General features: G+C 44.9%; 1 protein-coding gene across 3 annotated transcripts in view; it reads right to left on the reverse strand.

Moving 5' to 3' along the window:
* Positions 1-27435, reverse strand: part of HTR2C (5-hydroxytryptamine receptor 2C) — a 158156-nt gene that overhangs the window by 34195 nt on the left and 96526 nt on the right. For 2 of the 3 annotated variants that reach the window (XM_031944350.1, XM_031944349.1), the window contains exon 3: positions 15042-15084. The gene's annotated coding sequence lies outside the window, so the exon portion shown is untranslated. Of the gene's footprint in view, positions 1-8924; positions 9135-15041; positions 15085-27435 lie in introns of all 3 variants that reach the window. The other variant, XM_031944351.1, reaches the window with a different exon arrangement.

The following is a 27435-nucleotide window of genomic DNA, read 5'->3' on the forward strand; positions in this document are numbered from 1 at the left end:
GGTTCCCTTTTCTATAAAAGGAGCTGGAGAAGGAAATGGCAATCCACTCCAGTATCTCCACCAAGAAGACCTCAACAAATGTGGTCATGGAGAGTTGGGGATTCTGTTTTTGCTAGTTGGGCCAGCAAACTCCTGGAGTGGAAGCAGTTTCACCAGTCACCCAACTGATAAATATTAGAGCCCTTCAGGCTTCCAGGCCAATGTTTACTCTTTGGTCTACCCCCTTCTGCCCTTTCACTAAAGGATGTTTAGTTGAAAGAAAACTTTCATGTTCATAGTCACAGAATGGTTTATGGAGATGGGGAATAGAAGGGCTCCTCAGAAGACAGAGGGATCCGGGTGAGGGCTAACCGAAAGAACTAAGCAAGATACCCAAACGGACATTGATCAAGCTGGGTTCCAGGCCTAGATTTGCCTCAAATGACGCGATGGACTTGAGGCAAAGCGTCATTTTCTCTTCCGTCACATGGGGCTCATAATGGCTGGCCAAACTAGCTCACAGCCTGTGATGAGGGGGTTCTCCAAGAGTAAATATCTGCTGGCAGTCCCGTGATCAAGTTCACCATCACCCACCTGAGCCCACAGCTAAATGTCACTGAATGTATTTAAGCAATTGATAGGTTGGAAGGCAGATACAGGGCCAATGTCAAAGGAAGACTCGTCGTCATCAGAATCCAAAGCGGGATTCTGTCCTCCAGTAGGAGGTTGGAGTCTCATTCTTTGGACTGCTCTGACAAGATAGTCTGTCCCATAATAGGGAATGATGGAATTCCCAATCACTAGGAAATGCCAACCGTTCCCCTACCTCCCGATTCCTGCAGAAGGGGGCCTTGCCACAAAGCCTTGCTGGGGAGCATCTGAGCGGAGGGAAGAGGGAGATGATGGCAAGCTTTGTTTTCCCAAATTTAAGATGCCTTGAGCATTCTTAGCCAGATCTCATTGGTTTAGACTAATTTAATACAAATCTAATTATCAACAGTCATGTCCTCAAATTCATTAAAAATCATCATGGGGATGTAAAAATGTGAGTAAAGGTCAAAGTGTGAAGAGAATCATTTCAATAATTTAGCAAAATCAATCTCTTGCTTGTTACTTTGTCTCAGAATTCATTATTCAGCAACAGATTCTTTTTTCATCTTGCAAACTGCTATTAAGTCCCTTGGGGCAGCTGCATGGTATCGCTGTGGTTTCCCTGGGCTCCCTTGGTGGGTGACCCGCCAGGAGCCTTAATACTATGGGCCAACACAGCTAATTTCTATAACCTGAATGCTCGGTATTTCTACCTCATGGCCTCCAGATGCATCATAAAGGCAGGAAGGGGAGCAGGAGCAGGTGTGCAGTAACCCAGGTTTACCTTCAGTGACAAGCAGGACTTACTGCAGAGGCAGTTGCCTTCCTCCCCCTTCCAGTAACGGTCCCAATGATCCAATGGGTACTTTAGCTGGGAAATTACTGATCAGAATAAGCCAGTCACAAGCCAATGGCTTTGGGGCAAGCAAACTTGGTGGAGGATGGACTGGCAGATACCCAGTGGCACCTTTCCCCTTCCTCCCTTTAGTTGGACTATCGAAAAGACCAAGGATTTCCTTTAAAGGATGGGGAAAGGAGATCTCCAGCATATATGGATTTAGAACCAGGGTGAGGGGAACCTTAGAACCCATCTAGTCCAATCCCCTTATGAGAGAACTGAAAACTGGAGGAGGACAGAAAGTAGAAGGAGCTCTTTGACCTCCAGCTTCACATACCTTCTAAAGCTCTAACTGGGGCTGGTTCCAGCACCGTCTAAGGTTCAAGACCATCCAGTCACCTAGCAGCAAGAGTGGACTTCACCTCTCGGGACACTGTCCCCATCTCTATTTGATCAGGGGACCTCATACGCTCTTGCTTCTCCTTACTTGCTATTCTCCTTCTTTGGGATTTGATCCCCGTCACCACACCATTGCACAAGCTGCTGTCCCCCCATGTCTGGAATCCCCCGTCTCCACCCTTCTACATCTTGCAGTTTCTGCCTCCCTTTGATTGTCAGTTAAGGTGCCAGCTCCACCACTGAGCCTGTCTCAATCTCCCATGATCTTCATTATGTGTACTTCACTCATCTGTGTATCCACCACATCCTTTCCCCTTTTGCCCCTACTCACATAGACTACAAACTTTTGAGAGCACGGACTGCTTTTCATCTTGTCTTGGTCCCCTCAGTGCAGAGAACAGGGTTATACACTTAGTAGGTGCACATCTGCCCAGTTGGCAGCTAGGTGACTCAGTGGATAGAGCTCTGGACTTGGAGTCCAGAAGATCTGAATTCAGATTTGGCTTCAGCCAACTCCTAGCTGTGTGATCCTGGGCAACTCACTTAATCCTATTTGCCTCAGTTTCCTCATCTGTAAAACGAGCAGGAGAAGGACTTGGTCAACTACTCCACTGACTTTGTCAAGAAAATCCCCAAAAGGAGTCACGAAGGGTTGGATGTGACTGACCCACAACAATCTGTCCGATTGGCCCGAGCAGGAGCAGGGTAAGAGGTGGGGGAGGGAGGGGCAGGCTCATGGAAGAACGAAGCAATAAATGAACAGAAACAAGGACAGGCCAAGGCTAAATCAGGGAGATGGATGATTAGAAGAACAACAGAATCCTGTCTCTCAGGGGTGACTCAGTTTCTGTCGATAGACCCCCAAACACACACATACCCCTGCCCGTTTTTAACTCAGACTCGTTCCCGGTAGTTTTGCCTTACTGCTTGGAACTCAAAAAGGGCATTTTACATATCAAGCTGTACTTTCTGAACTCCCGGTCATGTTTCCTCTTGCACTTGGCCCTGGGAGAACTTCCTTAGCTGGGGGGCAAGACTGCTGGGAGCTGGTACATAAACATGCAGCATTTCATTGGTCACTTTCCACTACGATCTGGACCCCTGGCACAGGCTTTTCATTGGGCCGTGTGATGCCAGTCCTAGGCAAGGACGGTTTCCTCCCTGCTCTCCATTATGATATGGTTTTTCTCCCCATAGAAAAAGCTAAATATAATTGACCAAGTTACTCCTCCCTCCCATCTCTCTTCAATAATTCTCCCCAATAGAGCTAAAAGGCTTTTGGAAGTTTTCTTTGCTTTTCTGTTTTACTGTGTTGTGGATCTGAAGGGACCTGAAGTGCTCTTCTGATTCAGAGGCATATGAGTCAGTGGCGACCTTTTCATTTCAGGAGTTTTAAAAAGAAATGGTGATGAGATATGTTTGGGTGAGATTCAGTCTTCATTCTCGCTAAGCAGACTGCAGGACAAGTCCTTCAGTCTCTTAGTCTCTCTGTCTCTGTCTCCGCCTCTCCCATTTCCTTATCCCCCTTCCCTCTGTCTTCTCTCTCTCATCTCTCTGCTCCCTCCTCGCACTGTCTGTCCTCTCTCCCTTTCTCTCTGTCCTCCCTCCCTTTCTCTCTGTTCTCCACTTCCCTTTGTCTTTTCTTCTTTGCTCTCCACTTCTCTCACTCCCTTTCCCTTGGTCTCTCCCTTTCATTGTTCCTCTAACTCTCGCCACTTCCCTCCCTCTTTCCTCCCCCCCTCACAAAAACCTTCTGACCACCATTATCCCCATTTGTAAAGAATCAAGGCCAGCAACCTCCAAGTACTTTTTGTCCCATCTAATGATGTGACTACTCTGAGGAATGGGTGTGTGGGAGGCCACAATGGAGCACAAAAGTGTCTTTAAAGTCCCGTCACTCCCAATAGTGACAAGAGCCACGATACAGTCATGCAAAGGGGCCAGGACTCACACTGAAAGCACAGAGGGAGGCCGGGTACCCTCAGTGCAACCTCACTAACACCCAAGCACGGTGTCCTGTGAGCCACACGGAGCCAGGGACAACTTTTGTTTAGGTCTAAAATGCTCCAGAGGCTACAGATTAGGGGCAAGAGAGGGAAGATAACATCCTCTCTCCTGGCCACGGAAGCAATGGAGAGAGTGCTGGACTCCTAGGTGCAGGAAGGGGCAAGTTCAAATCCCGCCTCGGCTATTTTCTGGCTCAATTACATCAGCAGATCACCTCTCTTCCTCCTCCCCAGGCCATTGACCTCTTTGAACATCTCTTTCCTCCTCTGTAAAATAACCATCCCTAGCTCCCAGAGTTCAAATGAAGCCATGTGTATGGAGCGCTGTACAGACTTTCAAGTATGACCTCAAGTGGGTTGTGACCTGCAGTCAGAGACCTTGGGGTTCAATCTTGGCTCAGCCCCCTCTCCCCCTGTCTCTGAGCAGGTCTCTTCCCCATTTGGAGCCTCAATTTTGTTCTCTGTAAAATCGGGAGGCCGGGCCAGATGGCTGGGCAAGGACTCGGGCCAAAGCACTGCTTCCTTCGGGGGCCTTCACAAGGGCGGGTACATTTTGGGAATTCACGTGTGAGGCTTAACTGCAACCATGAAGGCCATCCTCCTCACCTCCAGAAGCCTGATGTCATTTGTCTGAGCCTGAGAAATGGCCACTCTTGCCAAGAACATGATTCATTCAGTTGCAACTCAAATGTTTCCCTTTTGCAGACTCAATCTGGGAAGTTCAGAGAATGCTGTGGGGGGAATGACACTGAAATCCACCACCCATCCTACACTTATGGCCCCCAAGGGACCAAGGAACAGAGAGAAAATGCCCTGGGATGATCTGCCAGCTCCAATGAGATCCTTCCTTGCAAATCCCATTGTCAGATGCATTAAGCAGGCCCCCAAAATTGCCTAAGGGGTCACGTTGTTTTGGTTGCCTTCAGACCACCTAACAGGGTCATCATTCTCCAGAAGTGTTTAGAAAAAGTGTTGCTCGTGACAGCACTGGGATTGCTGGGGGAGCGAGGAGAATATGGGCAGGGGCTTCCATTCCTGCAATATCAGACCCTTAGAGCTGTCAGGGAACTTAGAGGTCCTCAAGTCGTTTTATAGAAAGGGAAATAGAAGTTCAGAGAAGGGAAGTAATTTACCCAAGATCACACGGTCATCAGCTGACAGTGTCAGGATTTACGATCAGGTTTTCCAGATGGAAACCCCATAACCTTTCTGCTGCAGCCTATTACCATCCCCAAAGTCATCCCCACAATGAATGACAATAGCAGCTCCTACTGAACCTGGGATTTCACTAGGGTGGAGACTGCCTCTACCAATACAAAGAGACAATTTCATCATAAGGAGCCACCTTAGCAAGCTGCGAGAGGGCACCCGAGAGGAGGGGACTTGCTCAGAGCCAACACACTAAGACTGGCGTGCCCGCTTCCTCCTTCCACTTTGCCAGGATGCTTCAGAGAGAGGCTGGGGCCAGAAGCAGCCCATTTAAGCAGAGCCCCTGCTATATCCTGACTGGGGCTTGAGTCCTTTCCCTACCACTATGTTGTCTGCCTTCTATCAGCCTGCAAAAGGTTATAGGAATTAGTGACTTCTAACATGAGCAATTGAGCCGAGGACAAAAGAAACACACGTTCGTTTGAGAGGAAAGGCCGACGCCATTTCTGAGTGAATTGCCTAGGAGATGGGACCTGCCCATTTTTCTAGGCATGGAGGTCTGGAGTAGAGAGCAAACTGCTTCTTCTTTTGGCTCCCTCACTGAACCAGGATTCAGTCTAAATAGCCCAATATACTGCTACAGTACATAACAGGGGCCTAATTAATTGACAGAAAAGCTCAGAGAGGGCTTGGGCTTGGGTACTCTGTTCCCCTGTCCCCATGCTCTGAGAGAACTCTCCTGCCCCAGCACAAATGCCAGAGTTAAATGATAACATGCATGCTCAGCAAAAGCCAATCCATTCTCACCAAATTAATAAATGAGAATATTCGTTTTTAAATTGATTTTCAAGCTTGAAAGTAGCACATAATGATCTGCATCCCACTCTGGCTCAAGCAGGAAGCTAACTGTCTTTGCTCCCACTTATCTCGCTAATCCAAGGGGTTGCTTTCCCAGGCTCCATATCTGCTTGACCCAGTTTGGTGATAGAAAACATCCTCAAACCCTGGACCGTGTCACAAGGCTGGTTGTATCAGTTCATAAAAACCTTCCCCCCTTTCATTTTTTCGTATCATCGGTCATGTTCAACGAGAGCAGGCCTTCTAGTCTAGTCCAACTTCCGATCCCCCACCGCTATGCCTTTGCCCGTTCAACCCTCCCCCATCACTGTCAGTGGTGTTGGGTAAATGGTCACAGTCAGAGGAGCCCCTCTCTAGGCCTTATTCACCAGGCTTACCTGGGACTAGGTTCACAGGAAGAGACTGAGAAAGGACCAATTTGAGATGATGTAATTATTGATTTCTAAGTCTCTCCTCAAGATTGGTCAAATCATGAATAATTTCCTTTGCAGAGGAGTCTGCCATAACTTTCTCAGACCTTTTCTTCTCAAAAGCTGTAAATTCTCTGTGCTTTCCTCCACACAGCCCAGCTCAGCACTCTACAACATTATAAAGAAAGGAATAACTCATAGTCCAGCCATTCCAATTATCCATAGGTCACAGAAAGTTATGGTATCCAAGGAAACCATTCATCCATCTGTCTATAACGGGTGGGAAACTGAGAGAATGCAAGCTTTCTAGAAAGCAAGCCAATACTCTTATCGATGGCACCACTGGAGTTGCCTGGCAACACTTTCTCTTGCAAAAGAAAAGTTATGTTAAGACAAGAAAGCTTAGAGGGTAATCATTCCATTTACACTCTAGATGTTGACTGGGTTTTCAAAGAAACAAATCATTTTTCTCTCTTCCTTTAGAATCGATTTGACTGGAAGAAAATCTCTCTGCGCCTCCGAAATGTTTCTGCATCTATTTAAAAAACCATTAGAGACTCAACCTGATGTTTAAAGAGCAACAGAGCAGGGCTGTTTTCCGGCCACTGGGGAAGGAAAACCTAATCGACAAACATCACGACTCACTCTGTCATGATCAGATGTCCAAGCCGTTGGCTTCAATAGGAACCAAAACTGGGGCATTTCTTGGTTGCAAAAGCCCTGTTCGTGAAGCCTGGAGATCCTCATACTTCATAAATTTAATCTGAGCAGATGTCTTAGGAAATGAAACCAAGGATGGCCCAGCTAGCCACCATTCCTGAATTGTTAGTGTTTAGAGGCAGCTCTGGGCCAATGGACAAAGAACTGGATTTGAGTCCCGTCTAACAGATGCTTAAAAACCCAATGGCCGCTTACTAGCTGTACGATCTAGGACAAGTCTTTGTCTCCATCTGGGCTCGAGTTCCCATTTCTGTATTATTTGGGATCTCAGTGATGGTCTGGAAAACGAGGGGGAGATTCAGGTGACTTCTAAATCTATGATCTCGTTCTATGAAGAGACAGGCTGGGTTGTCAATGTTTCCTGAGCCTTTTTTGGGATAGATATTTGATGAATTTGTCACAGTGCTTCCTCTTCCTCTGTTCTTTTTAGCGGGCCCACAACCATCTCCCTCTTCTGGGGCCATCTTGCTGGGGCAAGCTGGGCAAGGAGAGCTCTTGAGGTTCCCTTGCTGAGCTCTTAACTTTTGCTGCCACGCAAGGCGTTATTGATAAACAAGGGTCCCTGACTTGCTGGGGCACTTCAGTCACTTTGTGACTTCCAAACACGCGGGTAAATGAAGCAGCTAAGCCATAGTTGCCACTTAGAAGGGAGATGTTGTAATTCCTCTGGAATGAAAATGAGCTTAACCTAGAGCAAGTTTTAGTGTTTTTTTAGATAATTAGAAGAGTTTCTGTTCCCTTGTAGATCATGCTTATTTCTTTGTGCTTGCCTGAGTTCTCCTACTGATTAAATCCATTTCATCAACGGACAGGACTGAATAATGGGGACAGGCATGTGCCTTTGAGCAGAAAGAGTTAATGTTGCCCCTCCCTGTTGCCTAGATAAAGATCAGGGAAGGGCTGCCCTTTCATGGTCATCTAATCCACTCCCCTCAATTTTTTTCAGAGGAAGAAGCTGAGGTCTAAATAGGGGAAGACTTGTCCCAGATCACTCAGATGGAGGAATAGGAGCTGACCTCTCTGACTCTTGCCCATGGCTGCCTTGAATAATTATTTTCCTTCAGACTCTCTGAGGCTTCCTCCTCGACTCACTCAGACCTTAATACTCCTGTCTGGCAGGCTCTTTGTGAGCCATTTTGTGGCCAGCCTCGTGATGAGCTTCCGTGCCCTCAGCTAGGCTAAGATGCCCCCAGATGAGGGACAATGCAGTCTGTTCTTTGAAGGTAACTCTCGGCCTCTCCCCAAAGCCGGACTAGCTCAGAGAGTCCTGCTAGGACTTGGATTTTGCTACCACAGCCACAATGAGATGATGTGACTAGTCACTAATTGGGGAGAAGCGGTGTACAACATCATGAGATTTCCCACTGGCAGGGCTCTCCAGCTTACCAAGCTCCTGCCCTTATGACTTCCTTTGCCAGCCCAGTGGGACAAAGCCAGCACTTTGCTGGTCCATGGTCCAGGCCGTCTCTACGGTGGAAAAGGCATCTGACCATTTCCTTTAGCTGGATGCCTGGGCTAGGGCAGGGGGCCACCTTAGGTCAAAGATACCAGACTAAGGCAAGAGAGGCCGGTGAGCTTCAATCTGGGCCATTCACAGGCAGCCATTCCTCCCAAGATTCAAACATAGGCAGAGGGAGGCTGGGTCAGGGCAAATCTGGGCTCCCAGAAAGCCAACATTAACTAGACCCTTTGACCCTGGAGTTGGCCTTCTCTTGGCTGGCCAGGTCTTCATCTTCTCATCCCCTCGGTTCTCTACTCTCTCTTTGTCCCAAATGACACTTTTTCGTAACAGTGACGCCTTAGACCCCGTCTCCTTTGGTCAGAGGAGCATGCTGAAGCGCGATGCCTCTGGAGTCTGGAGTTTTGATGGCCTTTGGAATGGTTGGTTACACTTGAGCACCTGAGTCTCAGAATCAGAAATATGCACATATCACCAGGCACCCGAATGCTAATCGAGCAGCCAGTTCCACCTACCTTCAATCCAAAGCAGAGAGATGGCTCTCCAAGGGCTGCCTGCCGCTTGTCACTTTCAAATGAAGCGAACTTATTCAAAAAAAGCGATCCAGGCCAAAGTAGAGAAGGAAAAGAAGGAAAAGAAAATCTCCCCAACAGAAAAAAAAGCAGAACATGAATAAAAATAATAAAACAGGAGAAAGTAATGGAATCATTCTGGATAGGGTCCCACTGGAGAAGACACAAACACAACAGAATAGGCAGCTGTCAAATGGCTGGGAGAATCGCAAGTGTCAGATGGGGATGATTACAAGACTCAGAACTCGCAAAAACCAATGGCGTGAGCGTAAGTACACATGACAGCAGGTTAGAAGCAGTGAAGAAAGTTGCTAACAGCAGCCCTTTCAAGAACTCCAGACGTTCCTCATTAAAGACATCTCTGCTACTACTCTCTTTCCTCCACATTTTGGTTTGTCTGTTTGGTGTTTGTTTTGCTCCCCGAATTAAACTTGGCCAAGGTGTGGGGGGGATTATCTGTGTTCTCATAGCCCACTGGAATATAATGTTCAGATGTTATATTCCAACTCAAATACAGGGTTTCTGAAATCTGAACTGACCAAGCGGCTGAACCAGAGAGAGATTATTAGTATGGCAAAGCTTGGGGGGCAGTCTGGTGTAGTGGTTAGAACATGGACCTTGGCTTAAGAAGGGCCTGCTTTAAATTCCCATCTTTGGTACTCATTTCCCTCCATGACTACGGGCAAGTCTATCTCTCTGAATCTTGCAAGGTTGCTGTGCATTTTAAAAGCGAAGCGATGTGCAGATGTCAAAGCATCCCATAGAAACGCTAGCTATTCTCCCCTTTAGTGTGGCTCTCTCTGTAGAGGGTGCTAGCTTCCTCCCCCTTCCCATTTTCAATCAGAAGCCCTTTGGATCAGAACTGTCAGGCCAATCTGTCATCTTGGGGCTCTGGGAAGTGTGTTCCCTTTGTAGTCAGGAGCCCGTCATTCCTACATTGGAACTCACGGTTCAGAAATACCAACCTCGCTGCCCAATCTCAGCAGTTCACTTGGCCTAGCTGTCTCTCTTCTGCAGTGCTTCTCTTCATCCTTCTCCGCTCCTTAGTTTCTTGACCAAGATTTTCTCATCTTTTACAAAGCTTTTTAGATTCCTTCTGGGTTCTTGTTATCGGCCACATGAGCCACTTAAGGAGGGCTTGATGAGTCTGGGGAAATTTTCCATCACCCATGTCTCAGGAAGTCAGCAGGTCTACAGATAGCTACCTTGGTGACTCTCAGCAGGAAGTCGTCAACCTCCATCTCTTTCCTTTCTCTGCCCCTTACAAGAGCAGCCCCCCCCCCACCTCCATGTCTATCACTTAGAAGAAAAGTAGCTGCTGACTCTGAACTCCTGCTCCTCCTCCCAGTGTTCACTCCCTCCTCCTTGGGAAAAGCTTGCTATGAGTCTCTTAGTTCCACATGTTGGTGGTCCCCCTTTTCCTTTCCTCTTATCCAGCCTCAGATCTTGACACAAGTCCAGATCCTCTGTGTCTTCAGATCCTTTTTCTTCTTATTTTCTCATCGAAGCCTTCAGTCTGTTTTGTCTCGGTCATTTAGGAACACCCCATCGTTCCTTGGGACACAAAGGACGTTGATTCGGCTGAAGCCTCCTAGCTATTGTCATTTGTCTTAGCCACTCTGCCAAAGAGCGGTGGTAACCCACTCTCTTGAAGAGAATGCTTCATCTCGGTAGCATCTTCTTACCTTGTCAGAACCTCGTGATCTACACTTAACTTCCTTTTCTCTGTCTTGCCCGCTTTTCTTCTCTTTCTTTTTCGTCTTGAGTTTCCCCTCCTCCTCCTCTTTTTCCTTCTCCTCCAGATTGAGTCTTTCCCTCCTCCTCCAGCTTAAATCTTCCCTTCCTCTTCCTCCTCTTCTTCTTTCAGCTTGCATTCTTAGCCTTCTGGTTCTCTTCTTTCCACTCATCATCCTTTGCTTTTTGTCCTACTTTTCTTCACATTCTGCCAAACTTTCTCCCTCTGAATTCAATGTCCGGCTTTCTTTCCAATTTCCAAATCTTTGGGATCACTTTCTCGATGACTTTATTGCTTTCGGCTCAAGATCGTTTTTTGTTCCTTCTGCTGCTCAAGCCAGAAGCAAAAACCGTCGTCTCAAATCAAAGGCATGTCGGAACCACAGAGTCAGGCAGGCCTTCCGTGGCCAATGGCCTGCAGCTCCACCTGAGTAAGAATCTCCTCCACAGCAGTCTCCACAAGCAGTCCTGGCTTCTGGCCTAACTCAGTTCCAGAAATTGGAATGCTCTTTCTGCTGATCCGCTCTTCCACATGGACTCGATTTTTGCCTTCGGTGTTTTCAAGCTATGAGTTTCAGCCTACCGACTGGGGCTCTCCCCACCGAATTACCAATAGCTTTCAGCTACGTAGAGGAGTCAGATTCTGGAATTCAGGCCTTTCATTAATCCTCAACTACAGGCTTTGCTCAATACATTTCAGCTCTGAGGGATAAAGAACCCATTACACATTATTCACCAAAATATGCCTCAGAGAAGTATTTCATTCCCTGGCACATCCAGCCTAAAGCGACGCCCTGGAGCTGTGTGGTGAGGTTCCCTAAGGCATGCAGAACTGAAGAACCATCTTTTGTCTTTTGATGTCACAGAAGAGACAGTACCCCTGATTAGAAAAATTGAATTGACAAGGGGATTACGGAGTCGGTCTTGGATCGGTAATACTCCACAAAAAGCGCTTCCGGTGGAGAACCTGAGACCTGGAGATAAGAGAGAGAAGCTGCCCTGGCCTGGAACAAAGACGGGCCTAGCCTCCACAGTGGCTCCCTGTTGGAAATTTGCATTCCAAAGACAAGTCTGAAATGTTTTTATTTTGAAATAAAACTTAACACACAATTACTACATAGTTTGGAAAAATCCATTCCAAAGTTATGAAAAAGATCGCTAGCACACTGGGGCTGGAGTCAGGAAGACCTGAACCCAAACCCCGCTAGCTGGATCACCTGAGGCAAAGGATTGAAATTCTCTAGGCTTCCATCTCCTCAGCCACATTCAATGACCAAAGGGCCCTTCCCCATCTGAAATTTGACCTCCTAAAAATTTCAAAATCGCAAAGCGTAACTTTAAATGACTCTGCTTTCCGTCCTCATAGAAAACCATAAGTCCTGATTTCTTGCTCAAGTATGTTCAGAAACCAAAATTAAGACTCAAGCCTTCTTTTTCAGCTGGCTCTGCCCCTTTTCTTGGTTGGCAGTATGTGTTAAGTTTATGTTTGGCCACAAAATCATCTTCTGGGTTGGGGGGAGAGATCAGCTGACCAGCCTTGAATTTAACACAAAAGGCAAGTTCAAAACCGTGTAAAGAATGAATGCATTCCGTCATTTTCTTTTTTCCCCAACTACCAAAGGCCTGGTGAGGAGAGAGTAGAAAAGATGTGGGTTTTTTTAAAGAATAAATTTGGAAGTAGGTGAGAGTAGCAGCAGCAGATTGGGATGTTCTATCTCTACCTGGGAGGTAGGTACTGAACTCAACTGCCTCTTTTTCCCCCCAGTTGGGGAAGTATCAGAAGCAGTAGCCCCGGAAAGGAAAGGCTGCCAGAGGTCCAGCAATAGGGACTGAGGGGAGTTGCTCAATCACTGAATTTGCTTTAGTTTTGCCCTGAGACTTTCTCTGAAAATTGCAGCAAGCTACCCCAGAAGCCTTAAAGCAACCAGGAATGTTTTCATGATTATATATTTCCAAAGTGATCCATTTCCCCATCAATTAAAGATGAGAGTTGGGAGAATTGCAATGCAGGGAAAGTGGAAGCAAGCCAAGGAATGAGGTCTTAATGCCAGGCGAGGGGCCTATGGCCAAGGGATATAGAGTGTTGGGCTGGCATTAATGACAAAAATGATCCCAGGAACTGGAGATACAGAACCTCCGACCAATGTCTCCCCCAGTGATATCCCCACTATTTTTTTTTTTAACCAGGAACTCCTTAGTTTCAAGTACAAAATAGTACTTAAGCACCAATTTCTCTCCTTTAGAAATGAATGTCTGTCCTGGCTGTTCATCTCTGCTAAAACTCATTTGGGGGAATAAGAATCAGGATGTAGGAAAAGCTATAATGCTCCTTCTCCAGCTTTGTAGTCAAACTCCAAAAGTGCCATTAGAATTAATGGCGCTACATCAAGAGGAAAAGCTGGCATGAGTCAGTTTCAGTAAAGGAACATACTGAAGTACAAATGAACGTAATGAATTGTCAGTGCACATAGTCCCTGAAATGACCTACCTTCCTTCCTCTCTCTTTCTCTCCCCTCCCTCTCCCTCTCTCTTTTTCTCCCTCCCTCCCTCCCAACGGGCCATTTAGAATTTATTCAACTAAGAAAGAAGATGTGGATTTCAAGGTGGCAGATTTCAGCCGCCATGACATTTTGGGATGTCATTCCTGTGTAGGCCTGGCCCCGCAAGCCCTTGACAATAGTCACAGGCACCTCCTCATGGTCCGGCAAGAATTCTCTCTTTTTTTTTTTTAAATAAAACTGGCTCCAGAGCTCAATGAATTATGGCCATAGTGAGACCAAGTTATTACTCTTTTTAAAGCTTCAGGGGGCCTGCCTAAGTATCCAGAAGCCAAACTCTATAAACCACTCATGGTACAACATCTCGGGGGTACTGAGTCTACAAGGGGTTAGTCAACAAAACCTCTCACTCTTTCCAAAGAACTTGTTCATTTCAAGCCTAATTTCTTCACAGTTCTCCCCCATGAAAACATTTTCCCTCTGTTTCTACATAAGCAGCACGATGCAGTAAATAAAGCCAAGGAGACAGAGTTGAGTCCTGCCCCAATCCAAACAGTACAGGTGACCCAAAGCAAGTCTGCTCACTTCTCAGTGCTCTAGATAACTAAAGATTTTAGGTTGAAGAGAAAGGAAAAGCAGGCCTTGGTAGAGGGAATTTCCTCACCTGGGAGTTCCCTAGAGCAATGACTTTACAGGTCCAATCTCTACCCCACCCTGATCTTATGTTATCATCATAAGGTGATTGAGTTGTATGATAATATGTGCATGTGAAAGGCAAGAAGACAGAGGTCACCAGCTCCATTTCAATATGACTACTAGGCCAAGGAAATAATCATTTGATTTGCTTTAGTTTTTGGATTTCATCAGTGTGGAAACTCCCTCCACTGATGCAAAGTGCTCCTCTGTAACTTGTCTTGGAGATTTGCTTTGAGAGGTGGAAGGAATCTCAGGGGCTATCTAGTTCAATTCTTTCATGATGTAAGGGGAGAAATGGACACGCGTGGAGGTGAAGGGCTTTGCATGGGCTGCAAAACATCAGAGTCACATGGGATCCGAGGCCAGTTCTGTATCTTTAGGGCCAGTGCTCCCTCGCCTGTGCTGTCCCCTCATCCATGGGAGCTCATTTCCAACCCTGCCTTCAGTTTGCTGAACAGACATAAAGGCCAACCCCCTTTGCATAAGTCATACTTTTTCTCCTCCACACAACGGGAAGTAGCTTATGGCCAACGAGCCTCAATGATACAGAACGGTTCTCGCCTTACCACGACTTCCCTATTTGTTGTCACTAGCAAGAGTGGCTTTTCCCCTCCTCTTCCTTGTCTATATAGCATTTATTGAAATTCTTATCCCCAGACCTTTTGGTGGTCAAGTGACTTCTATGACATTGAAGTTTTCCTTTTTAAAAAAACATTTCTGAGGGACACCCACTTCGTGATGGCCACGTCTCTGTGGACAGAAAAACTAACCAAATCCCTCAGTCCTCGTGCCTAAATTCTGTAACCTTCTGCTTGATTTCACTGCCGAGTTCATCAAGGATGAATCCTTGCTAATTTGGACCTACTCAAAATAATCTCAAAACAAATCTCTCAATTTATGTATCTACCGAGCATTTCCGAGCAAACTTCCAATATTAAGAGGTCTTTTCGGTTTTTTAGTATTCTGAAAAAAAAGGTTCCCGGTTTTCAACCTCTCCCCCGCCTAGTGGCTGCATTCTATCACTCGATTTTTATCCCACCAGTCTGCACTTCTGAAATGGGGAGGGGGGAATATGTTTACAAATGGACATGGAGGTGGTTGATGACAATATCAATAAAGGCAAATGACATACCTTTGCTTTCTTCAGAAAAGCTCCAAGTGCTCCCCGAACAAACCTGTGAAAAAGGCACGGTGTTACTCCAATTTTTTAGCAAAATGAATTCTGACGGCTAGCTTTGGTTTTTACGTCCCACATTTCACCATAGATTTCACTCCCCACCCCCACCCGATTTCAATTTTTCAGGCACGGGAGCTCGTGCACACAGAGTTTTGATTGTCCCCATTGTTTCAGAGCTGGGACTCCACTCGCAAATGCAGCTCTCTATCCACTGGCTTACACGCCCTCCTGCTTGTGCAGAATGGGTTTAGGGATTTCTGACTGCTAATACAGAATAAAAGGACGTTGAGGATTGTGGAGTCTTTATCATCTCTTTGGCAAATTTCAGAGGTGTCGTGAGGTGATGGAGAGAGACTGAGCGCCTTGGAGTGGGGATGACAGGGATTCCAGCCCTGCCTCTTTCACAGCCCAGCCGGGTGATGATGGGTAAATCCCACAACTTCTTAGTGTCCCCAAACACTAAGAGGTTCTAATGTTCTACAGTTCCAGAGTTACTATCTGCACCAGCAAAAGGAGTTTCCATACTGGGAGCTTCTTAAGCTGATACAGTCACAAATTTGGATTCTTGTCTCGCCTCCCCCCCCCCACCCCCGTTTCAACAAACATTTAAAAACTTATACGAGGTTGCTAATGGGAGACAAATCACTAAAGAGAGATATGCATTGATCCCCATACACCACGCAGTGTGTTCGCTAGATTTTGGAAATGTCGCAGGGCTGATTTGCTGGACTGGGACATCTCCTAAGGGGCTATAGTGCATATCCAGTTCCATGGAAGATGCCCCACTCCAGTCAATCAGTAGTACCCTAATCACTTCTGCTACATAAAAAATTCTGATGAGAATTATTAGCGAGTTTCAGAAAGCCGACACTTTTCTGAAAGTAAACCAAAAAGGCAAAAGGCAATCAGTGTTCTGGAATGGTGGCAAAGCAGGGGCTAAGAGTCAGGCGTGAGCTGCCACTCCAACTCCTGATATTAACTCATGCTCAGGCAATTTCCCTTCTTTAGTTTTCAGTTTAAGGAAGCCTAAATGGGCTCCTTTGAAGGCTACTGAAAGGCTGGCTTGGGGAGCTCCCCCATAAGCCTACCACCACAATCCCTCATCAGAGAGAGGCAGGCCATTGCCTGGGGACATGGTCCAGTGATTAGCTACTCTGACTGGGTTCATTTTCTAGCTGAGGGCAGGTCTACGCCCATTTGGGTTTGGGATGAGAGGTCTGAGAAGGTTTGGAGTGAAGGTTGTGACCTTGGTTCTTGTGGGCCAATCAGCGAGAGCAAGAGAGTATAGTCCATCGAAAGGGCAGTGGGCAAGATAACCTTTGTTTTTATACTAATGGGTCCTGCTAAATGGTCAGTTTGACCCAGTCTTCTCATATAGAACCAGGACCTCCCATCAGCTACTTGCCATGTAAATTATAACAAGACTTAATTGTATAATCAATTTTTTTTTTTTTTGCAAAAAATACCGACTAGTGATTCAACCAGAATTAAGGGATTAGGAAAACGGCTTTTCTCCGTTGCTAAGGTAGTCCATGTCCTTGATGGAGTCTCATGCTGGGCACCTGAGCAGACTGGTGGGGGCATGCAGCCCTGCTGGGGGCATGTAGCCCTGCTGGGATAAACCCCGCTGAGTTTACAGTCAAGTTTAATACATAAAAACTATTCTATGAATCTCTAATCCAGGCATTGTATAATTGAAATCTCTATAGGCAGGTTTCTGATGTGTAGTGAACACATTACTCTCACATAATTGAACTCGCTTGGGCTACTAATTAAGGAAGGGACTGATTTAAAACCCCTTTTATGCAAGGACCCAACAAAACAAATTATATTTACATCGAAGGAAATATAGAATTTACAGAAAAACTCCAGACAGGGCTCTCGGGGCTCAATATTACTTGGAAAATAGGTGACCCCGCCCAGAAATGAAGATGCTTTCTATTTTGCATGAAAACTCGATCTGGAATTTGAGTAAACTTATCTCTTAGTCATTTGCCCTCTTCAAGAAAGGAAAACCTCCCAGAACTAGTTGGGTTCGTTCATGCTTTTGGGACAAGTGACTCCATACAAGCTCCTTCTTTAGCCAACTTCCTGACTTGGTGAGACTTTTGGCCAAAAAAGAGTTCCTTGCCTTCTGTATATTACTGGCTGTCTTAAAAGTCTATTAAATCTTAAAACTGAATTGACAATGTTGAGACATCCCATAGCATCCTTCTGCAATAAAAAGTGTTTGTTCTCTATTTGCCAAGGACAGGTGAAAACATCTCTCCAGGATTTTAGCTTTGAACAACCCTTTGGTTCCTCCCTTCTGGCATTGTTCCCAGTCATAAAACAATCTGGTTACATCCCTCAGGTACACACAACGTTCAGAGCAATCAATCAACAATTTTCAATTACCATGCACAATACATTTTTTTTTTTTAAAAGAGGGATATCCAAAATAGGACACAGTTCCTACTCACAAGGAACTCACAAACTATTTCGACAGTCAATAATAACAAAAGTAATGATAATACTAATAGCTAACATTTATCTAGTTTTTTGTAAGGGATTTACAAATATCATTGCATTTGATTTTCATAACAATCCTGTGAGATAGGTCCTATTTTTATAGATGAAGAAACGGAGGCTATGAGAAGGTAAGTGACTCCCCATAGTCACACAATGACACCAAATCCCCTAAAGGAACTTGTCTTGAGATGCCTAAATTAGGGGAAGGGAGAGAGATGCAACCTTTCTGTTTCTTGGCTAGCATCTGCCATGATGTTCTGGTTGCCCTCATCATTTTCATGATTTTATGCTTTAGAGATTTCAGACACTTGCCAAAGGCCATGTTTACCACCTTTCTGAATGCATAATCATTCCGAAACTCTAAAGTGTCTCTTTGTAATTTTCAGAGAAGCAAAGTCAAATAATTACAAATCTGTCCTAATGGCTCCCATGGGGCAATAAAGTCTATTAAGCTTTGAAATATCATAAAATATTTTAATGGTAATAAAATTAAAATGTATTTGCATATCTAAAATGAAACCAGGGACTGAAAAGTTACCAAGAGATTCTAAGTGGTTTCTCAGGCCATTTTCCAGGGTTACCTTTAGGCCAAGTGCCCCTGCTTCTTCTAAACATCATACAGAATTTTCCCAAGACCTCAGGTCCTCAGAAGAGAGAGTTGCTCTGTGTTCTGATCAGTTAAACAACGGTGGGTCCAAAGGAAACGAAAAATTGGCCCCATCGTCCGAAAACATTAAAGGACTAATAGATGTAGATGGGCTAGTCGATTCCTAGCAGAACAAATGTGTGCTGATTTAATTCTGGGTTGTAAAGCAGCTTGGCTTTTAAAAGTTCTGCTTCTTAAAAGAACATGAATCCAGTAAGGAAATGGGAGGGGGAAATTCACTTTAGACCTTGAAAGTTTGCCTTAATATCAGCTAGAATAGCCCTCAAGGGGGACGATAGATAACTTCATCAGTGATCTAGGCCTATGAAAGATACTTTATGGCAACGGGGCTGGGAAGTTACTGCCTCAGTCCAGTGATGGCCTCTTGATTTCAGGGTGTCTCTGAAAGAACCAGTATGGAAGAACTCCTTGAGAATAGGCTCAGACCAAGAGCAATCGATGATCCTGGAGGTTCCCTTACAAAACTCAAGAGAATTTAGGAATATGGGCTGAAATGGTGTGCCGTGGGGATATTTTCTCCTATTTGTAGGTCCAGAGACTGCAGTAAGTGCTTGAATCACCGAATGACCAAATGGGAAGGAGACATTAATGACCCTCTGGTATAATCATCTCCTTTTACAAAGTGGAGGGGGGAGGAACTGAACCCCAGAGAAGGGAAGGGACTTGTCCTCACAGAGTCACATAGTCTTGGTCTAGTAATGGTTTGCTGAGGCATCTGATAACACACAGTAGAAAGAGACAGGCTGTGAGGAGTGTTACCAATGGAATAAAGAGTGGATGGGGGCCCGTTCCCCCAATGCCTAAGACATAAGTTCCTAACCAGCGATGCATATAATTAGGGAAAGGGCAAAGAAATTAAGAAATATGTCAAATGCAAATCTGATCGAGGCCCTTAAATAGGATGATTGGAAGCTTTTGTCTGACAAATATGCAGCCTGGGAGATCAGGGGAAGGAGGAATGATGTAGAATGCAGAAGCGAACTTGGAGGACCTGGCTTGCATGCATATAAATCAGGGAGCAGGGAAGCTACAAGTCCAAGCACACCAGGAGCCCAGCTTCCCAGTAAGTATGCAAGATCTTTTCATCTTTTTGCCCATCTTGGGCTCTGGAATGGTTTTACCCATAAGAGGGGAAGAGAGAGAGCTTAATGGGCTTTGGAAGAGACCCCAAGAAAAGGTAATTTTCCAAACCACTGATAGGTAACAGTTACTTTGCTTTGTTTCTCTTCTCCCCAAAATCCTACTTCACACTGAGAACCCAATGTTGGAGCAGCTGCTGAGAGAAAATACCCCCTTTCTCAGAGGATGTGCCTTGGAGAATAGCAAAAAAAAAAAAAAAAAAAAAAAAAAAGGGGGGGGGGGAGAAAAAGAACTTTCATGGCTAATTCTACAGGGTGTTTGGGAATTAAATATTGATAATGTGGGCTTTTATCAAAAAAAATTGTGGGATCAATCAGCCAACATTAGCATGTATATATATGTGTGTGTGTGTGTGTGTGTGTGTGTGTGTGTATGTGTGTTTTAAGGGGACAGAGAGCTTTCAGAGATGGGTCAATCTTTCTGGAGGCAGGAACCTATCCTAAATAACCTTGCCATTTTCCCTTCCAACTTCCTTCCCTCTCCTAGCAGAGAAAAAACTGCTCAGACGAGTCCTCTTCACAACCTCTGAGGTAACTTCTTGGTAAATATGCCATCTGAGGAAGCTTTCCCAGAAGGAGAAGTCATGCAAGTATGTAGTTGATTTATCACTACACTGATGTAATTTCCTCTTAACTTAGTAAGAAAAATGACCAATGTGATCTCATTGCTCTTTCAGTTCCAGATCTTTGCTGAGGGAGAGACCCTGTAGGTTATGCTAAAAAGAAAGGTTAAGTAGCCACATGTTGTTCTTTATTCATGCAGTAGCTATCCAGTGGATACACGAGGCATTGTGGGAGACACAAAGTCACAGAAAACCCTGCCCTCAGGGAGCTCACGATCTAAGACATGATTGAGTACACGTAAGTTGGTCTGAGTGGTAGAACCATATGTGAACTGGGAGAGTTGGGAGTATGGAAGGAGAGGGAACTGGGATCTGAGCTAGAACTTCAAATGAAGGGAGCACTGCTGGCCCAAGCACATTTCTGAAGCACGGACGGGAATATGAGACTTAGCTTCTGTGGTGTAAGGACTCAGCTCCCCCACTAATAAGCACAACAGCCTATCACAAGAGGAGACACTTAATGTTGATTGAATTTTGACTGAGAGGAGAGAAGCCCTCATGGTGGGTCCAGCCCAGTCACCGCGTCCTTCCCATCAGAGTGTAAGCTACAAGGACAGAGGAGGATGACAAATGGCTGACTTGAACTGCTAATGCTGACCTGTAGTCACGACACTGGCTTGGTTTTTGCCATCGATTCTTCCAAGCCATGGGTTCTGACTACTGATCGGGGCTTTCAGCCTTTCCTACCTCAACAGCTCTCAGCTATCTGGACAAGTGAAGCCAAGTCCTTGGGGGCTGTACAGAGCATTCACATTTTCTCTTAACTGAAGGCACCTGCCATTTGCCCGAGGGAATAAATGAATGTCAGGATTTTAATGAAGGTTGACTTCAATAAAAGGCCCTCAACGTTATTAGACAAGCAGTTAATTAAATTAAATAAAGCCAAAGTAAGCATATAAAGCTGGAAATCAGTTTCTGAGAGTGCCGTGGTCAGGGAAATTAAAAGAATTAGGAAGTATCCGTAATCTTAACAGAACCTCTTTTCCAATTTGTGATAACCTGACAAAGTTGAGGGGAGTCACTCCAGCTAGCTAGCCGCAAGGCCCCCACTAAGTCTCTTCCCAGTCTCCTCGCCTTGTTGCTTTCTGCTTAACAAAGTGACGCCAAATGGAAACTGGCCTTTCCCCCACTGCCCTTCCTCTCCTTAAGTGAGACACACAAATAAGCTCTCCCAGGAATTGCCAGCCCATGCAGGTCAGTGTCCTGGGGCTCCAGTCTCTTTGAATCCTCTGAAAGGAGGATTTTTTTTTCTGAGAAAAATGAGGGATTCATGGCAAAAGCCAGATGCTTCCAGCTCAAAGCACTGTTGCCCAAGGGCTAGGTTGACATACCAATGATCTGCTCTCCCCGTGGACGTCTTGGGATTGGCTCTCGAAATTAATTTTTGCCTCGGCCGTTTTCTCTTTCTAACCCTATTGTGAGAGAAGCTTCCTAGAGAGTGACATTTCTGGGTTTCAAGGGACATGACAATTCTAAATGATTATAGATATGATGACAGGGGGTGTTAGGACTTGGATCAGATGAGAAGAATTCATCACATATTCCCCGTGTAAATAGAGAATTTACCCAAAAAATTAGGTCTCACGTAAAAATCAGATTCCTTTCAGGTAATAAAGGTGAACTTTTTTCTGAAAAATTTATCAGATCTATAAATGCTGGGAAATCAGAAGAATAATTACCATGAAGGGGCTCTGTGAATTTCTTTTGGTCTCAGAAAAATTAAATTCATCAAAGAGTGGAGAGTCTTTTTATTTTCCTCCTTGATCATTAAAGCACAGAAAAGGATGGCTTCACATCACAAAGTGACTGTTTTGTTTTCTAAATTTTACAGTTAACATGTCTGTCTGTCTGTCTCCTATCTGTCTCTTTCTCTGCCTCTGTCTCTCTCTGCCTGTGCCTTTTCTTTTCTGTCTCTCTTCTGTTCTCCTCTCTCTTTTCTGTTCTCTCTCCTGTTCTTCTCTGTCTGTCTTTCTGTCTCTGCCTCTCTCTGCATCTTTGTCTCTCTCTTGTGTTTTGTCTCTGTCTCTCTCTCTCTCATATTCCATTTTCCCTTCTCCAGTTTGAAAATTTCAAAATAAAACTAATCATTCCCTCCCTGTCCCCACACCACCATTGTTCTTGTCCCCCGGCTCAAAACCAGGAAGTTCCCTTGACCCCTTCTTTCCACTTTGTCACCTTCCCAACTCTGGCATGGCCAAGTCTTGGTCATTTGGAATCTGACATCTCTCAGGCTGTTCCATCTCACCACTCACACCTCCAAACCTCACTGTCAAGGCTCCCCTCACTCAGTACTTGGCCATTATAACTAAACTCTCACTGGCCTCTCCCTCTTCCTGGGTCTTCCTATGACTAGTCAGGTATGTGACAGTTATCATTTGGACTAGATGGCCTCCACCCAGCTGGGGAGGCATGGGGGCCACTTGGGGGGGGACTTTTGGATCAACTTTTCTTTGCCTTTCTGGGCTTCTGTGCCCCACACAGAGCCAGCTTATGCCCAGGCTGAGGATTATTGGGCCAGTCCATTCTTAGGACATTCCAACAAAAGGCAAAGCTCATTATTTCAGCCTCTACTAATTGAAAATGTGTGATAATGCCTTGATATGAAGAGAATGTTTTTTTCAGTAAAATAACCCGGTAGAATGGGATGGGGCTTAAAACACCTGAAAGGCCAAACTTTTTGGAAGGCCTCTTCAAGTTTACATAGAAACAATGGCAATGATCCTGATTGTTCTATAGCATATCACATCATTCACAGCTTCCTCCTTTACATTCTCTTCTTTGGGGGACTCCAAAAAACATGCGAACCAAAGGAACTGCTATACTTAGGGCAGGTGTATGACCATTACCCTAAATGCCAGACCCCTCCCAAAAAAACTACGTGCCTTGTCTGAGGCTTTGTCCAGTTCTTTTCCCATCAGAATAGCATGAATAAGTATCTCTAAGGACATTCAGTTTGCTCATTTTCAACACTCCAATGTATCGGTTATCTCTCTGGACTACAGGATGGACATCCTACTGTGTTCTTTCTATCAATCCAGCAGCAAGTCAGAGGCTGACAGTTTTCAAAATGATGTTTTGCTTCATATGATACAGATTTAATCCCTACATGGTAAAATGAAAGAAACAGTTTCTGGGGATGTGACATCGGCCCTGGTAGTGCAGTGCAACAATGCCATTGACTACGGGCCATTCTCCGGCACTCCCCGCGTTCTATTTGTTTGTGCTAAGTGGTGGGGTGGCTGGCTACCTCAGTATTCTGGCGCTTCCTGCTGTCTCAGCCTGCCTAGAGAATACCAATGCCCCCCGTAGGGACTGTGCAGAACCCCTGAGAAGCGGCCAGTGTATTCTACTATTGAGGAGAAGCTCTAAATGTCCACTCCATGGAGAACTGGAAGAAACTCCACAGGACACATCCAGTAAATTATATTTTGTGGGGTATCACAGCATTTGGTTCAATGACACATTTCCCTCAGTTTCTTTCACAGTGCGCTGAAAAATTGGGTAGCAGCTAAAGTGCCTGGACATCTTGGGCTTTCCAGGAGATTCTGGGAATTTAAAATCCTAGACTAGGTTTACTGGGCAGAATGCTAGCACTGAGTCTTGGATAAGCTCTGTTGGGTAAAAAGGGTGTGGTGTGTGTGTGTGTGTGTGTGTGTGTGTGTGTGTGTGTGTGTGTGTGTTAAGATTTTAAAAAATGGAACCTGTGGAAGGCCATGAGAAATTGCCAATGCTTGGTTATTTAGAAGAGAGTTAGGATTTCATGGAATCATTGAATTTACAAGAAGAAGAGACTTCAGAGCATGCCTTGTCCCCTCCCATTCCAGATCTTATCTTGAACATCCCTCAAAATGAGTAGCTAGCCAATCAGCCTTCACTTCCATTCCCAACCTGGCAGATGCCCTTTCTAAAATGCAGCACCCAGAGCATCATTCACACACAGTCTTCAAGTACTTGTTCCTTCCTTTGAGTTGGGGCCCATCCTCAGATGCAGAATCTGACTCTAACCCACCTCTCTGGCCTTAAGCCACGACACTCGGCTCACTATACCATTTCCCAGCCAACATCCCGTGTGCTCTCCTGCCCCCTTGATTTTGCCCAGACCATTCCCTTTGTCCTAGCTTCCCCCTTTTATCTGCTGTAGTTCCCTCCTTTGACCTCTTTTTGTCAGCCCTGGTCTTCCTCTTTTGCCCCTACAGGACATTTGTCAGCTCTCAGCAATTATCACTCATGATTTTGTATTTGAGTTATTGGGAACAGTGGGGAGCAAAAGGGGAGTTTCTGTGTCTATAACACTGCAGATCCTATGTGCACAGGGACCATTATTCCTCATCTCATTTTTCATCACTCCCAGTGACTAGTACAAGGACATTGTGTCAAATTAATTTGCTGACTGAATTAACAGTCCCCAGGACGGGCTGAGTGGCATGGTAATAATTCCATGGTTATTAGAAGAGGCCTTAAGCCTTCCCCAAGCTCGCTTGGACCTCAAGGAGCCTGGCTCCCACCCAAATCATTTGCAAAGTCTTTTCCTTTGTGGCCCCCACATGAAGGAAAGTAACTGTTTTCTCACTGGAATCATTTATTATATTATGGAATCCTGCCACATTCGTTGCCCACATACTCAGCCAAAGCAAAAACCAAGACGTGGCAGATGATACGAACATCAGCTTTTCCATAAAGACCTCTGTGGGCTCCACTGGAAGGCCCGTTCTGAAAAAGGACAATCCAGCCTGTTTGATTTGCTGATTCCCAAATGGGAGATGGTCAGTGCCATCTGCATGAAAGGGGCCACAACTCATTAGGTATTCAGGGTGCAAGGCAAAGAGGAACGAGGCAAACAGAAAGTGGGCACACAACCGGGATGGGAGAAATGATCAGATCCCTGACAAAATTCGATATTTGTTCATGGAACAAACCGAAAACAAACGACATCTATTAACTACAAAGACTTACAAGGCACCAATGCTACATAGAGGAAAAACAAAGAGATGAAGTATGTCCAGAGAAACTGATTTCTGTTTACAGAAATCACACAAAGTGAACAGGGTAAGCATGCAAAAGAAATGTAGCTTCCAAAGCCTGAGCGCTCCATTTTAAAAGGAGACGGACTGAATATTCACTTCACAGCCTACTGCCCTTGATACCATCAATATACATGAATTCTATTGATAGGAATCCATTATCTATTGATAAATCCATAGGAGAAACCTTTAACAGAGCCAGCCAATGGGCTTGCTGTCTAGGAGCCCCCAGTGGGGAAGTCTAAGTGTCTGGTCATACATGGGCACTTGCAAAAGCCTCGTGAAAATCCTCAGAGCCTCTCTCCCCTAATTGAATTCCCAGAGGAATCGGTTGAGGTAGGCTGGGAAGAAAAGGAACACATTTCCATGTTAGATCAGGAGTGATCATGCCTCCAAGGAAGCAAATTGCCAAGTTCTTGCCATAAGGAAAAACAAAACAAAGCAAAAACAACTCCCTTCCTTCCATCTGTTTCAAATGGGTTGCTTCTTAATTTCACTAAGTGCTTTCTACATGTAGAGTAGAAAACTGCATTATTTTAGGAAATGGCTCAAATCAAATATGAATTATTTATAAAGGGACAAATTGCTATTATTTAACCTCATAATCAAGGGCTATAAGCACACAGCGGCCCAGCGCTGCCAGCAAGCATTCATCCCAGGGCACCATTCTATTACACTGACAGAGGTCATCTGAGTAAACACCCTTGGACTTTGGCAATAACCTTTTCAAACACGAGCTGCTGGATGAAGATGTTTGGTGACCATTTAATTTTATTCAGTTATGATCCTTGTCACTGAGAGCCCAATGAGCAAGTGTTTTCAAAAGCTCTTTGAATCTCCTATCAAGAAACTGAGTTTCTCAGGAAGTGTGGAAAGGTAGAAGTGCTGTGCTCATTTCAACCTAATCATGCTCAAGGAAAGACAAACGGCACCTTTCATCACCCTCTTTCACCACTCTAGGATGTACAACTGCACCTTTACAATTCAGAGGGCTGTAGATATGTGTTTGTGAAGATGTTTCTGTGGCTCAGGACTTAATAAATCATGTTAGATGTCAAATCCCCACTAGCAAGAACCAGAAAATTTGCTAGGTTTCCTTCTTCCTTTCTGTAGTGAAATCAGTCTTCCCCTTTACCTCTCCACATGACAGGTAGCCACAATAAACAGGAGAAGTGGGACACTGCAGTGGGGACGTTTGTGGAGTGGTGCTTGTTGGTTTCCGGTCACTTTGTCAGATCAAGCTATCTTATGGTCCAAATGGAATAGCATGAATCTACCCTTTGAGATAATTCCAAAAATTCAACTGTGAAATCAAACTTTCAGCTTGCCACTTTCCAAGCAAATTAGATTAATGTAATATATTCCTTGAGAAAGATTTGATCCACTAGAAAAGGTCTCAGAAAAAAGGTGACAAATCTTCCAAGAGGTCATATGGGATGATGGGTAAATAAGCATTATTCTAGGCAGGAGGACTTTCCATTCTAGGTTTGAATCAAATGGAAATCTGTCATAAAAAGGCAAATTACTGACTAGAAGCCAAGCCTTTCTAACTTTTTAACTGAATTCTCTGGCTTGATTTCCTCTCTCTCTCCTCCTGCCCCAAGATGGAAAAAACCTTTTTCTTTCTTAAAAAAAATATTGTTTGTCCTTAGATATTTAAAGGCAAAACAGCATGGGAAACTAACTGGATATGGCTTTTTGACAGTCAGTCAGGTTGTGAAGCGTGTTGGTTTGCGGTAAACCTGTGGCTATGATATTTGGCCCTTCCTGCCAAGCTCTGCCAGCTGCCATCATATTTGCTGACTATTACTTGTTATCTGCCCTCATTTTAGAGGCCCAACAATTCAGTGAGCAATTAGAATAGTTTGAAATTCACAGCTTCTGGATCACCTATGGGCCCAAGACCCATAAGAATGGATTTGAATGGAGGTAAAAAAATAATTTATGAGGAATTCATTGTATATATGAATAGAAAAAAGTGAGCTTGAACACAAAGTAACCATTTTACTTCTTTCCCTACCTTGCCTTTCCCTCACTGAGAAGAAAAACGTGTACACAATCCAACCCTCCTGGTGCCCTATTAAGATCAACAAACAGTTAGGGTGATATGGGACAAAGATGACCCAAAGAATTAGCAGCAAGCTCAGAGAGCGTCTGGGAAGGCGTACAATGTAGCAAGACAAAAATCAATCGAGCAGATGAAATAATAAAATAATTCATCTCCTTGTACACAGTGACCCTCCACGATGATCAGCTGGCTCCGAGATCATGCAAACAAAAATTAAATGCTTAGTGGAAATGACTGAAAAATACAAAGGCCAGGATGGGAACAATCCAAATAAATGCTTCCTGACTCAGCAAGGAGGTTGTACAACCTTTTTATGATCA

Source organism: Sarcophilus harrisii, chromosome X, assembly GCF_902635505.1.
Source record: "Sarcophilus harrisii chromosome X, mSarHar1.11, whole genome shotgun sequence".
NCBI classification, from domain to species: domain Eukaryota; kingdom Metazoa; phylum Chordata; class Mammalia; order Dasyuromorphia; family Dasyuridae; genus Sarcophilus; species Sarcophilus harrisii.